Raw genomic sequence first — 13,710 nt, 5'->3', positions numbered from 1 at the left:
TAAGACTAAAACGGCTACAATACGAATACCATTGGAGGGAGCGCAGAAATTGGATAGCTGGTCTGCTATTTGACAGAACAGACTTCATTCAAGCGGTGCTAAAAGGGTCTCGTGTTTGGATATCTCATAAAGGCATGTACCAATTGAAGCGGACAGTCCGATCGATGCAGAAGAGAGTACATATTGCCGAAACATGCAATAGGAACTACGACTAAACTTATTGTCGATAGCTGCAAATAGCAGAGCTTGAAAGACATTAACTGCAACGCGGAAACGATATTACTTTAAATAAACCTCAATCATTGCAGAGCGCACAGGGTTCGTTTAGTCAGACTACTTATGAATCCGGGATTGCCATCAATTCAAAAACTTTGATGGTAATGTATGGGTCACAGATTCGGCGGGTTAAATGGCAATATGGGCGTGCGGTTGTCAAGGCATACAATGTACCGTGAGTCTGGCAGCCAGCAACTTTGTATGAGCGAAAATGGGTGTGGTTGGTACGCCCCAACAAGTGTGAAACTATCTGAGTTCGAGGAAATGCTAGATAATCTTGTACTTGGCGCAAGGGTGTCAAGCCTAAAAGATGATTGGCGGTAAATTGAACGCTTGGGCCCTCAAAGGAAGGGAGAGGGTAACACTTTGTCAGAAGCCCAGTAGGACACAATTTTGATTGACAAAGGTAATGACCTGATCTTTGCCAGCCCTGCACTGGTATATGGTACGTCATAGGACGTCCATGAAATCTACACCCACAGTGATCACCATGCGATCTTCTTTACAGTATTGGTGAAGCCACAAGACAGGGAATCATCGTGCCCGAGACCAAAAAACTCCAGGCTTGTACGCAAAAATTTTGGATAAGCAGATTTTGATGAAGGTGTTGCTAGACCAGCCTAGTCAATCAAGCGCTTTTACATAAAGAATTCTCCATAGGACACAATATATGGTCGAATCAAGTAATGAGTCCATGCCAAGGAGATGCACACTCCCTAGTGGAAGTACTAACTACTGCTGGAATAATGGGCTGACCAGTCTTCGATCATTCTGCCATCGAACAAGACGTACGTCTCAGGGGTCGCCAGGTAGGATCGATCAAGGGCAAAAAGAACAAGCCTATAGGAAGTATGCAAAACGCTAAGGTTCGCCATCTAGCAAAGTAGGAGCGAGTGCTTAAAAGTGGTCTGCTCGACGATGGATAGATTTTTAATACAGATCACGTGTCTCATTTCGTTGAAAATCATCCAGGGTTTTTTCTGTTGTCAAGATAGAGGAACTGACAGCTTCCAGCGACACCTAGATGTAGTGACGATTGCCGCAGTAAATGAGCTATTAGATATCTGGGGAATGGATGACAAGATAGATGACAAGAAAGCCCAGGGCCTGGATGGCTTACTGAATGAAGGAATCGCGGACACATCCTCCGTTCCTAGGCTACTCAAGGCTGCTAAACTTTCAACTCAACCATTCTGTTACAGACCCATATGCTTTATAGACACTATATAGGTAAAATGAAGGAGCAGGTAATCTACTGTTGGTTGCTGGCGGGTATTGAGATCCGAGTGGGTCTTTCAGATGAACAGTATGGATCAAAATTGGAAATCATGTTATAACTTCCAAACCGACCATTTAATACTTGTAGGCGATGACAGACGCGAGGTCACTAATAAGCAACACGTGCAGCATACTTGTAACCCGCTACAAGTATGGCTCAGAAAATAATGATGCAGAACATAGGACGGCCATGGTGTACTTCTAGACAGCTTATAACCAGCGTAGTGAGCTCAATCCTACTCTATGCAGTCCCCGTTTGGAGAAAATCATTGCAGATTTTATTTCACAGTCATAAACTGAGTGTTCCCAAGGGTGTATTCTGCTTTCAAGACTGTCTCAGATGATGTGACGTTCGTCATCTAGAAAATGATGCCAATTGACATCTGGGCAGATAATATTACGAACATAAACGTAATCTCTCTTTTGTCGCAATCGAAGAATTCCGAAAGAGGGCGATCTTCAAATAAATGAAAAGAGCATTGGAGCCCTCGGAAAAGGGATGGTGGACACATTCTTATCCCTGCCATCAACAAATAGTTCCAATAGCATGGACGACAGCGCCAGTACCTGTGCAAGTTAGCTTCCAAGCTGCGCAAATTTCAACTATGAGGGAGGCGGCAAGTAGTCGCTTATTTGCATAAAGAATAACATATTTTAGTAAAGGAAAGGAAAGGGTTCAAGTTTTAATTTTAATTTGCCTTTGTGAGCTTTTTATCGTGCCAAGTTTTCGAATTTTTAGAACGTGGTCAAGAAAAGTCGAAGCAAAGACTTGGGAAGCTTAAGAACTTACATCAGACTATAGGATCAACGACAAAGTAGGTGGTGACTTGCAATCGAATGAGATCAACCTTTTCTTTTCCCTTATGTCAGGAAATATTCTATGCTAAGTCCTGTAGTGTAGCTCCAAAAGTTAACTTTTTGCAGACTTTGAGCTAGCCCCACGCATTCACGGGCATACCTGTCGCACTAAACCTTATCTTCAGCCCCAGTGGTAACCGCTCGGAGTTGTTTCTTAATGAAAACTGCAGACGATGAAGCGTAAAAGTGGACCTTCAACACCTAAAATGGGGAAAATTGAGCCAACTGATCCGCTAGGTTGGGAATTGTCATAAAGTCACGAGAGGAGCCTCGAAATGGACTGAGAATACAATAAATACTTAGGGAACAAAGTAGGACTGACAATTTGCATATTTTCTCAAGGAACGTCCACCTCTCATTCAGAGCAGAAGCAGCCTTGTCTCAACATGAAGTTTGTATGTTAGAAAGAATACGCTAGACAGGGATAAATTTCCTGGAGAACAGCGGCTTTACCAGATATTTTAGTTCCCGTATTGTGAATCATATGCTAGAAGTAGGGTTCCTGACTTTAAAAACATTAATACTCTGTGCGTTTGAGGTTGGGGTTGAGTGGAGAACTTCGTAACAAACCAGCTAATGTAATCATCCTTTCGGTTCTCTGGAGGTCTAGGCCACCATTAACTAGCGTTTTTTAATCAGTGCAGGTTACATACAAGGTGCGGCAGCATAACTTCCTTTTTTCAAAACTCAATAAAAACTATTGTATGCATCGGAAAATGTTTATTTACTTTTTATAATGTAGGTAATGTCTAAAGTTTTTATTTACATTGTTTTGAAGATCAAATCTGTTAGGTGACGTCCCCCATTCTCCATACATTGCGTAAACCGATTTCTGGCGTTTGTCATGACTTTTGTTAGCATAGCAGGTGTTATGTTGGCAATTTCTTATTGAATGTTGGTCTTCAAATCTTGTAGGGTTCTTGGATGGTTCACATAACACGGGATTTCAAAAAAACCCCATAGAAAAAAATCACAAGGGGACAGATCGGGAGAGCGTGCCGGCCATTCCAAATCGCCTCTAATTGAGATAAGGCGCTCTGGGAAGTGTTCACTCAAAACAGCCATCGATGATCTTGAAGTGTATGCTGTTGCACCGTCTTGTTGGAACCAAGTGTCCCCCAAATCCAAATTTTCTAGCCGTGGCAAAAAAAAAAATTCTGTAACATGTTTACATACCGATCCGAATTCACTGTCACTGTAACCTCATTTTCCTCAAAAAACCAGGGACCAATAATTCCAGCTAAGGAAATTGCACACCACACTGTGACTTCGAGTGAATGCAAAGGCTTTTGATGCAATTCTCGAGGGTTGGTGTCAGCCCAATAGCGCATGTTTTGTTTGTTAACCGACCCACACAAATGAAAATGGGCTTCATCGCTAAAAAAAACAATAGCACCCTCAGGAACGACATCAAGAAGAAGCTCACACGCGTTCATCCGAGAATTGAAGTTACGTTCTGAAAGTTCCTGCACTATCGCCATCTTATAGGGATGAAAATGAAGATCATCACGAAGAATTCTTCTCACAGAACGATCGGATAGTCCAAGGGCAGATGCGTGTTTGCACGCAGAACGCCGTGGCGATCGCAACATTGACGCTCTCACTGCTTCAATGTTCTCAGGTGATCTAACGGGCCGAGGGACTCCAGTTCTTCCTTTTGTCGCACTTGCAGTTTGTCTGAATGTAGTGACCCATGAACCAATTGATTTGGGGTCTGAGACGGGAGCCAACGGGGCTAAATTAAAGCGATTCCGAAATGCACGCTGTGTTGCAATAACCGAACATCCGCTTGAAAAGTAAACCACAACGGCAAAGGCACGCTCCTCACTATTCCAACGCATAATGGCGACTGAACCATGTCGGGACAAAACTTTACAGTATCCCCTCTTGAACGAGACCACTAGCGCTCCACTATGACATCAACTAACTGAGTGGCGCGCATTTTAAAAAAGGAAGTTATGCTGCCGCAACCTATACAATACCCTTTCACGAATTCCCCATGATTAGTGTGAATGCATATCCATAACAGATAATCTAAATTTAGATGTAATCGTAGCGTGTTATGCCGTTGACGTAGAGAAACATCTTTTCTCCGTTACCGCGAAGCGTCGTTCATTGTCATTGTAAGCCAACCAGCAGTCGAAACCGTTGAGAGTGAAAGGGCCACCGAAACTGCAGAAGATTTTGTTTTGGAGCCCAAATTTATCAGATTGCGATGGAGCGTGAAGTAATTTCATGAGGCAGTTATTCATAATCAACGACACTGAGTTTTTCGCAGAACAAAATTGTTGATATATCTATCACACTTTGAACTTTACTCCTTGGATTGCAGTAGGATAGATCGCATGCCACTACATATGTGTTGTCGCAGTGCATGTCAGATGAGTTTGTATGTCAAGCGACGAAGTGCCTTATTTGCATCTAGAAAACCACTTGGAGACGGCATTGTGATACGCCGTAGTTCCTAATAAACCCGACAAAAGAAATTGGGTTTTATCTTTCTGAATAACACGATTAAAGGCTTTGTTGAGCCAGAGGATTAGGTGTAAATGATATCAAACACATTCAGATTTACACACAAACCATACCTCCTTGTAACGAATCCATTTATTTTGCTTTTTTGAGATTTCATTATCAAGAAGTATGGACAAGCGATGCTAATTAGGATAATTCATTAACGACCTGCAATAATTAACCAAGGAACATATCTACCGCATAAATATGAGTATTTATTCAATTTCAATCCTCATTTGTGACTTAGGACGCGTTTTCTTGAAACAAATTAATGTAGGTATATATTCCTGCACAGTATGTGGATATGCCATGTATAAGCCCAAATGTACGAGTTGGAAAATTAAATGGTTTTTACCAAAGGGAAGTCTAAGTATTGATGTAAAGCTTATGTAGGTGTCATTTTTAATGAGAAAGATTCCTTTCAAGTCATTTCCTGAAAGAACTCTTTGAGATGATTTTGGATAATCCTTCCTTTCGAAGCAGATAATACAAGAAAACAGGATAAATTTTCAACTATTCATTAGTAACGGTTATTCTGTGGATTCGTTTTTGATAAAATACCATTTAAAAACATACAAATCCTTGAAAAGCTCCTTCATTGGAAATCGGTTCTGAAAACTGGGGAATTCCCCTACATCAAATATCTGAGCTTATTCGAAATAGTTGAGCTTTTCGTACGGAGATGAAAATTTCCTTCGAGCTCCTTTTCCTATGTATCTATCAATGGTGCAAACTTTTGGTCATATCCTTGATGCAAGGAACAAAGGGATGCAATGAACTTTCAGGTTATTTCTAAGATTTACACCAGTGGAAAATGATAGTTCAAACTCTGCCAAAGCTCAGGACAAAGAAAAGTGAGCTACTGTAAGTTTAAGTTTCAAGGAATATCCTCGTCACTTCATGGTATTGGTATAAAATTCACTTCTTTCGGTCAATTGGTTTGTGCACAGGTTTCTACTCCTTAAGACTAAATAGAAGGCCTAATCGACTTAAAGCTCTCTCTGTATCTAAAACGAGAGAAATAGCTCAAAATCAGTTTGTAGGTTAGTTTATCGCAGATACATTTGCTATATGTAACTTTTGAAATATGTTACAGTGACTACTCAGCAAAGTTCCAAGCCAACAACAGGAATTTGTGGAGAAAGCAGTTAGCAATGATAATTTGGAGAAAAGTTTACCTTTCTAAAGTATGGGTCAATAAAAACATTGTAAGGTAACTCCTTCGAATTGTCTTTTGAATGATAGTCTCCACACGACATTCGGAAAAGATTCATTGAAGACATTCCGTAAGTTTTATGAAGTTTGCTTTCCCATAAAATTAAAATGTTATCTGCAAAAAGTTAAGGACTTCATGCTATTAACTTGAAGCTAGCGAAAGGGATGCATTGCAAAGAGTTTAGTTTCTAATGCGCCTCCACACGCTTGGCACTTGCCGTAAACTCCAAACCTCCGCAAACGTTTGCCTTAGTCTTGTATACCAAACATCGCCATCCATACTGGAATGTCCGCGGCTTTGCGTCATAGACGGCAGTTCATTCGCCTTTTCCAGCTCTGACAAGATTCTCCCACTATAACGCTCCCTAGCTTTCCCAAGTACCCCTTTCAATTTCATAATTTTATTTATTTTTAAAAACTTCTAACAATTGGTCGCTTTCCCTTAAATCCAAGAATCCAGTTTGATTTGAAAAATTCCCAATTTTATTTATTAATAAATTTCAAATGGTGCAAATCGTTCGTTGATGTGAGGGTCAACGAACTTGCCCATATTACCTATTGTTGGATGCTCACTAAGCGATTGGTCTTCGTTGGGATGGATGCTTCTTGTAATGCCATCAAGCTTTTGCTGCACCTACGTTGAATTTTGAAGTTCAAGGTCAAGACCAGCAAAACTAGAATTAGTGGAACCGGGATTGTCTTGAACTTCTGGGCAGAAGAGTGTGGAGGCGCAGAGTTGTTTTGCGGCGTAAGGTGGCTCAGCTAGTTAAGGGTGTGTGAAGTGTGTGAACGCCGCTTAAACGTACCCCATTTTTTTTTTGTTGAAGGTCGAGCACAAGAACTTAATCTCACAAAAGGCGGAACTCTTGCAGGCAAACCTAGCGACCAGCATTATATTCCGTGGACTGTCAAGAAACTAGAATTATGTTTCAGAATTTCTATCAATTAGTGATGTACCGGATTTATTTACACATACATTTATTTGAAGACCGGGCCTTCAGAGTCCGGAAGGAAAGGCGATTTCGTTCCTTAATTTTATTGCTTTAAATTCATTCTTAGGTTCTTTAAGTTACCAGGCGAATCTGACGTTTCGCGGGCGCGTTTTGGAGCCTCCCCCGGCTCAGCGAAAGTCTTCAGCCTCGAAAAAGAAATCCACAGCTTGAAGTAGTGCTCCCGTTGCTTCAGGACCTTAGAGGGCTCTCGTATGGTGGGGACAACGGCCTCCGAGAAGCGCCTATCCTAATGAGGACTTGCGAACATGTCTCGAGGTTCCTTAGGGTGTTGACCTCCAGCGTCGTATGTTGTGAAGGTGGAGTTAGCAGCAGTTTCGAAACCGTGTCCCTGAGTAGACGCAGCATGCTGGAGTCACTTAGCACTGCTCTGCTATCCAGCACAGGGTCAGATTCTCCTCGTGCACCATCTCCACGAGGCTGGTGATAAATTCCTCTCAATGAACTGTGTGGAGGCCGAGGAGGACGAAAGGCAAGGACTATGCCCACGACAGATCATCGCGAATCATTAAGGTGGCTTTTAATGTCCGATGTCAACGTTCCAGCATCCCATTGGACTGCAGATGGTATGCAGTAGTCCTGTGATGTTTGAAACCAAGGAGCTTGCCTAACGCCGAGAAAAGAATAGACTCAAACTGGATTCCCTGGTCCGTGATGATTACGGCTAATACATCACTCTCGATAAAGGGTTTCGGCAAATAATTGTGCGGTAATGTCAGCCAGAGGTATTACTGCAGACCACCGCGTAAACCTGTCGATGATTGTGAAGCGATACCTGTATCTGTGCAAATCTCGCAAGCGGAAAATGATGTTGAAGTGGATGGTGTGGAAGCACTAGGTCGACCTAGGGAATACGCCTACTTCCTTTTCTAATGAACTTGTTGATTTTGAACTTTTGGCACGTGATGCAGTGTTTAGTTTATGTCGCTGTTCATGGACCTCCACACATATTTTCCAGTGGTTAACTGGTTCGAAGTCCTGATGCCTGGGTTCGCAAGATCGTGTATTCCGTGAAATACTTCCCTGCGAAAATCGGCCGGAATCAATGGATTTGATGGTACGCCTTGGCTTGATCTAAGGTCGTGAAAATACGGCAGTTTGTGAGTGCTTGCGAGAAATCATGGATGAGCGGAATAGGGTATCGGTTGGGAATTGTCTGAGCATTCAGACACCTGTAATGTCCGCGAGGCCTGCATTCGCTGTTTAGTTTAGGGACCACATGAAGTGGGGATGGCAAACAGCTATGGGAAGATCTGCAAATACCTTGTTTCATTAGATTCTTAAACTTCGGAACAACAAGCTTCTGGGGTGAAAGGGGACGCACCTTTGAGAAGATTGGGGAGCCGGTAGTATTGATTTTGTGCTACACATCGTACTTAACCGGCTTAGAACCTAATTTCAGTAGTTGCCGTATTTTCTGAGGAGTGCGCAAATGCGATGGTTAAGAACGTCCTCGAAAATAATCGAAAAAGTGTCGTTGCTGAGAGATTGAGATTGCTGGGTCTATTAATGCCATGCCATGCGTTGCACATCGTAAACGGATCGGGGATTCCAAGGAATTTCCAGCTGAATTTTTCACCGGTTCCTGAACAATTTAAAAACGAGTGAATATTTAAGTCCCATGTAGGAAGAAGTTACTTCTACCCAGCGCTTTACCCTTTGCTGCTATTAGGAGGGCCCTTTTTAAAGTTTCATTTTTAAAACATCACCTTACTAAAATCGGTTCAATGTTTGTCTGTCTGTCAGTCCTTTTTTGGAGGAGGTGGGAATCTTGGATACGACAGAGTGTGGGATTCTTACCCAATAAAACCACCGCCAGCCCCATGGAACCACTATAAGGTATTACCCTACGGGGCTGAGTCAGCTCACTTTAGCTTGGTCACCTTGCGTCTCTACGCGGCATACGTAACCGCACTTTTCTCGTCTTCTTTGCCTTTCGCAATTTGCTCTGCATAGATGGGACCATTTAAATATCTTTCCCTTCCGACGTTCTTCGTCTACGATAAAGGAGAGATAAACTTCGCCAAGATGTCAATAGGCATTATTTTCAAGATGATTAATGCTGCATAATCTGAAATAATCCTGTATGCAGAGCATACCCTTCAGGCTGTTCTTCTGTTGACTGCACTCAGTTTTTTAGTGTTAAATGTGACCTGCAATGCTTTTCCATAAACTGGGGCTGCGTAGAGCAGGATCGAACTCATTACTCTAGCTATAAGCAACCTGCAAGCATGCCGTGATCACCCTACGTTCGGCATCACCCTTGCCACGATCACACTTGCGGTGGATGCTTCGTCATAAGCGCACTGCACGTGTTGCTTCTAACTGAGCTTCCCGTCTATTATCACTTCCAAGTATCTGATGGCAGGCTTAGAAGTGATCATATGATTTTCAATTTCAATACGGAGATGAGGTGATGAGGACTGCTTCCATCTTTTCGTCGGCAGATCAGAACTCTCTAGCCAACGCTTAGCGGCACCGATCGTTTTGCATGAGTATAACTCAGCATCTTCGAGAAGCTTTGTGACTACAACCAGCACTATATCGCCGGCGTAACCCACCACCGTGGCTTCTTCCGGCACCAGAAGGTTAGCAACGTTGCATATGATGTTCCACAGCAGTGGACCCAATACCGAGCCCTGTGGGACACCCGCAGAAACAACGTACTCCTAGCTTACGTTCTTGTAAATAGTTGCTGACAATAGCTGCGAGATATGTGGAATCCCAAGCCGAATTAAATGCATTTCTCACGTCCAGAGCCACCACCACGTAATATTTTCTAGTATTACCCTTTCTGTGGATTACATCTTCGACCAAGCCACTAACCATTTTGATGGCGTCAATGGTTGATCTGCCTTTACGAAACTCATATTGCCGATATGAGAGCCATACCTGGCTCTCAACAACCGGGAGTAATTTATTGTAGATTGCTCGCTCTAGCATTTCCCCACAGTGTCCAGGCAAATAGGTCTGTAGAAGGTTGGTTGACCTGGGGATTTACCAGCCTTAGGGAGCAGCACTAACTTCTGTCCCTTCCGTGATGCAGGAAATATCCTCTCGGACATTCACGCTTCGAACAACTCAATGAACATGCTCGGTCTGGATTTTACAGCAAGCTCGGTTCGGTACGCCATCCAGACCCGGAGCTTTGCTATCTCCTGTTTTACCGTCACATTCAGAGGTCGTTGTCAGTACCCTCCTATTACTAAGGGAATAAGCCTTGGATGATTTTTAATAAGAGCGAAGGGCACGTGCTCCGCGGAGAGGAACGGCTTCTGAATCGCACCATCACGATTTTATAGGCACTCCTCCGCGGGTTTATGTCGGCTTCCAAACAGAGTTCGTTAAAACATTTCCCGTTGGTCCGTTGGATGGCGAGCTTGAGGGTTTTGCAGGCTTCCTTATGTGCGCGCTCTTCTTGCCCTTGATCGATTCTGCCTACCGCCCTATGAACCGCTCTTCTGGCTCAGTAGCAGGCTTATCGAAGGCTGGCGAGTTCAGTATTCCACCAGTAATTTGGTCCTCTACTGGGGAATAAGCACCTTTTAGACATGGACGCGCCACACGCTTTGGCATTGGGTCATATGGATAGCTTTTTCCGTAGAGGTGCCTGCCTTATTACATTGGTATAGCCACAACTCTATGAAGAGCTTTTGCAGATCAGCCCGATATTTTTCTCGGGTTCGGGTATGATAGTCCTCTGTCCTGTGACTCTACCCATAGCTTAAAGAAGATTGCTTGGTGATCATTGTGGTTGTAGTCCTCGCTGACGCACTAGTACACACCATGTGCCAGAGCAAGACTGACAATGGCTAGGTTGAGGCAGACCCCCCTTTCTGAAAGGTTTTTACATAACCCTATTCGCAGTTATTTCAACAATTTCGCGAATACGGTTGTCCAGAATGCATTCCAAATTGTTCATGGTACGGGAAAGTAACCAGATCGGGCGGTAATCTGACCATTCTGCTGGACTACCATTTTTTTTCCATATTGGAACTGTGGCACTTTCTTGCCAGTCAGATGGTGTTCTACTTTTCTGAATAACCCGATTAAAGAATTCTCAGAGCCTAAGTGGTGGGTTCCAACTCTTCGTTTTCCAGAGCTCAGATGCGATGTCGTGAGGTCCTATAGTTTTCCCCGCTATCATTCGTTTTATTGTTTCTATGACTTCAGTTGCGCTGGCAGGCGGAATTGCTCCAAATGTCGACAATGATTATGGAGGATGAGCAAATTCTTCAGTTGAAATCGGCTCGAAGTATTCTCGCCATATGCAGATCTCCATCAGTATCCCAAATATTAAGTTGATCCTAAAGATCTTTGCAACGAACCACTTGGGTCACAGCGATCGCTTTTTTGTTTCCCGGTTGGTATTCTTGTAAATTTGTCAATTGGGTAGCGTTTTATTCTGAAGAAACTTGTGATAGGAGCATTTCGGGTCGCTCTGCAGTTTCTAAGCGAATTTAGATTTGTCAAATTCTTTATCACCAGCCTTGCTGAGGAACCTCCGAACTTGAGGGACATTTTCACCTCTTGACGTGCAGCACGTTTAAGTGTTCGTCTTTGAGCAGAAACGGTAGACTGCTATAGGTGTTAGCCGACAGCTCCCTTATTTGAATGTGAGTCTTAAGAAAAAGTTCTGCAATTTTTCCTAGCTATAGAGTTTCCCAATACTCCAGATATACTCCACACGTCAGACGCCTGGAAATAGTTTTAAGTTGCTCCGGGCCGCAGTGTATTAACGATCACTGACTATATTCCCAAAAAGATGAGGCCAAGAGCAGTTTACTTGAAACAAGGTCAGGCACCAAGTCATGAAAGTTGGTTGAAAGCATGGCTTGGCTCAGAGCTCATTCTTTCAAATTTCTTCCAGCACGACCCGCACTTCTGAATTCTAAACTTCACCCTCCTGACCTGAAGTTTACCCAATGTCACACAGTACCTCTGTGCCATTCATGGCGAAATTCTAATTGTGATCTGCAAATCAATCCGTATCCGAAGAGGACCGAAGAGTCATGCTTATACCGCAGGTACTCATGCTAAATACTCAAAATCTTCATGTGCTGGCCAGAAAAGTGAAGGAGGCAGCAGAATATAGTGATTTCACTTACATGTGGTTGCAGATCCTTCTATGGTCCTATGAGGGGTGTTGACAGTCGAATCCTCAGCCAAGATGACGACCAGCCGAAAAGGTATAAGGAATACTTTATTTTGGTTCTTAATCATATCACATCCGGTGAAGTCCCTTCTTTTGTAGATAACGTGGCTAGTCACCGCAACATGCGGATGCTCCAAACAGAAGAGAAATCATCCCGACTACCAATGCTTAATCTATGGAGAGTGCCCTGGTTTCTACTCCGGATCCTCCTGCATGTTGACCACATCAATACCCTTCGTACCATTTTGGAACAGTGCGCGGAGTTTAGATCTTCTCTTCACCTGCTCTTCATTGATTTTGAAAAAGTTTTCAACAGCGTAAACAGGTATGCAGGAAGAGCATTGCAGAGAAACTAACAGGTGCAATCAGAGCGAATTATGATGGTGTAATATGTCACATCCTGCAAGGAGGTACAATCCAAAAGGAATTTCAGGTGCACAGCGGAGTCCACCAGGGTTGCAACTTGTTACCGATATTATTTTTTCTTGTTATCGGTGACATTCAACATGCTACCTTGGGTGGGGGACGTGGAAGAATTCAATGGTCTATGACATCTTTCCTCAAACACCTCGGCTACGGTGATAACATCCTTTGGCTCTCTCATCGCGTTACGTATTAACGGAAAACGTGTCGAAATCGTCGGTCAATTTGTATATCAAGGAAGCGCCGTTTCAGTCGACGGGGCCACTGAACGGGATGTCACTTGCTAGATTCGTTTTCGCTACCTTGTCTAAAATCTAGGAATTCTGCTAACTCAACACCAAGATCGAGCTGAGACTGCTTTGTGCTAGTGTTCTCTCTGTGTTGCTATACAGGAGTGGCACATAGTAGGTGACACCATTGCCACTCGCAGCCTCCACGTTTTCGTTTTATATATCATATAATCGAAGTACGCTGGCCTGATAATATTGCAAACGAAGAAACTTGATCGGCGCACAGGTTTGCCACCACGTACGCAATGTGATCAGAGGGCGAAAATGGCAGTGGAAAGGTCATATATTAAGGAGGAGCGCATTGCTGTGTACACCATGCAGTGGAATTAACTCTTCCAAGATGGCTGATGAGTGGGTTGCTCCAAGAGCGCTTGAGGCAGAACAGTAGACGAGGAATGCGGGTATCTTGGGAGGTCCTGTGGGAGATGAAACGCATTTTAGCAAACCACTAGTGATGACGCGTAGGTGAGTGGCAACCATCTATATACGCATATAGGCCTCCATTCATTAATTTTAATTTATTGGACGCTATACTAAAACTCAAACTGGCATTCACTGAATCATAATTAACAAATGTGGAAAATAATTTATTTCGGAAGTGGCGGCTATCAATCCCCGGAATTCCCATACCATCCCAAAGGGTATTATCTTGATTGAAATGTCAGGATAAGCTGACATTGTTTCATGTAAA

Source organism: Hermetia illucens, chromosome 4, assembly GCF_905115235.1.
Source record: "Hermetia illucens chromosome 4, iHerIll2.2.curated.20191125, whole genome shotgun sequence".
NCBI lineage: Eukaryota > Metazoa > Arthropoda > Insecta > Diptera > Stratiomyidae > Hermetia > Hermetia illucens.
The sequence above is the reverse complement of the archived record's forward strand: the minus strand, read 5'-3'. Positions refer to the sequence as shown.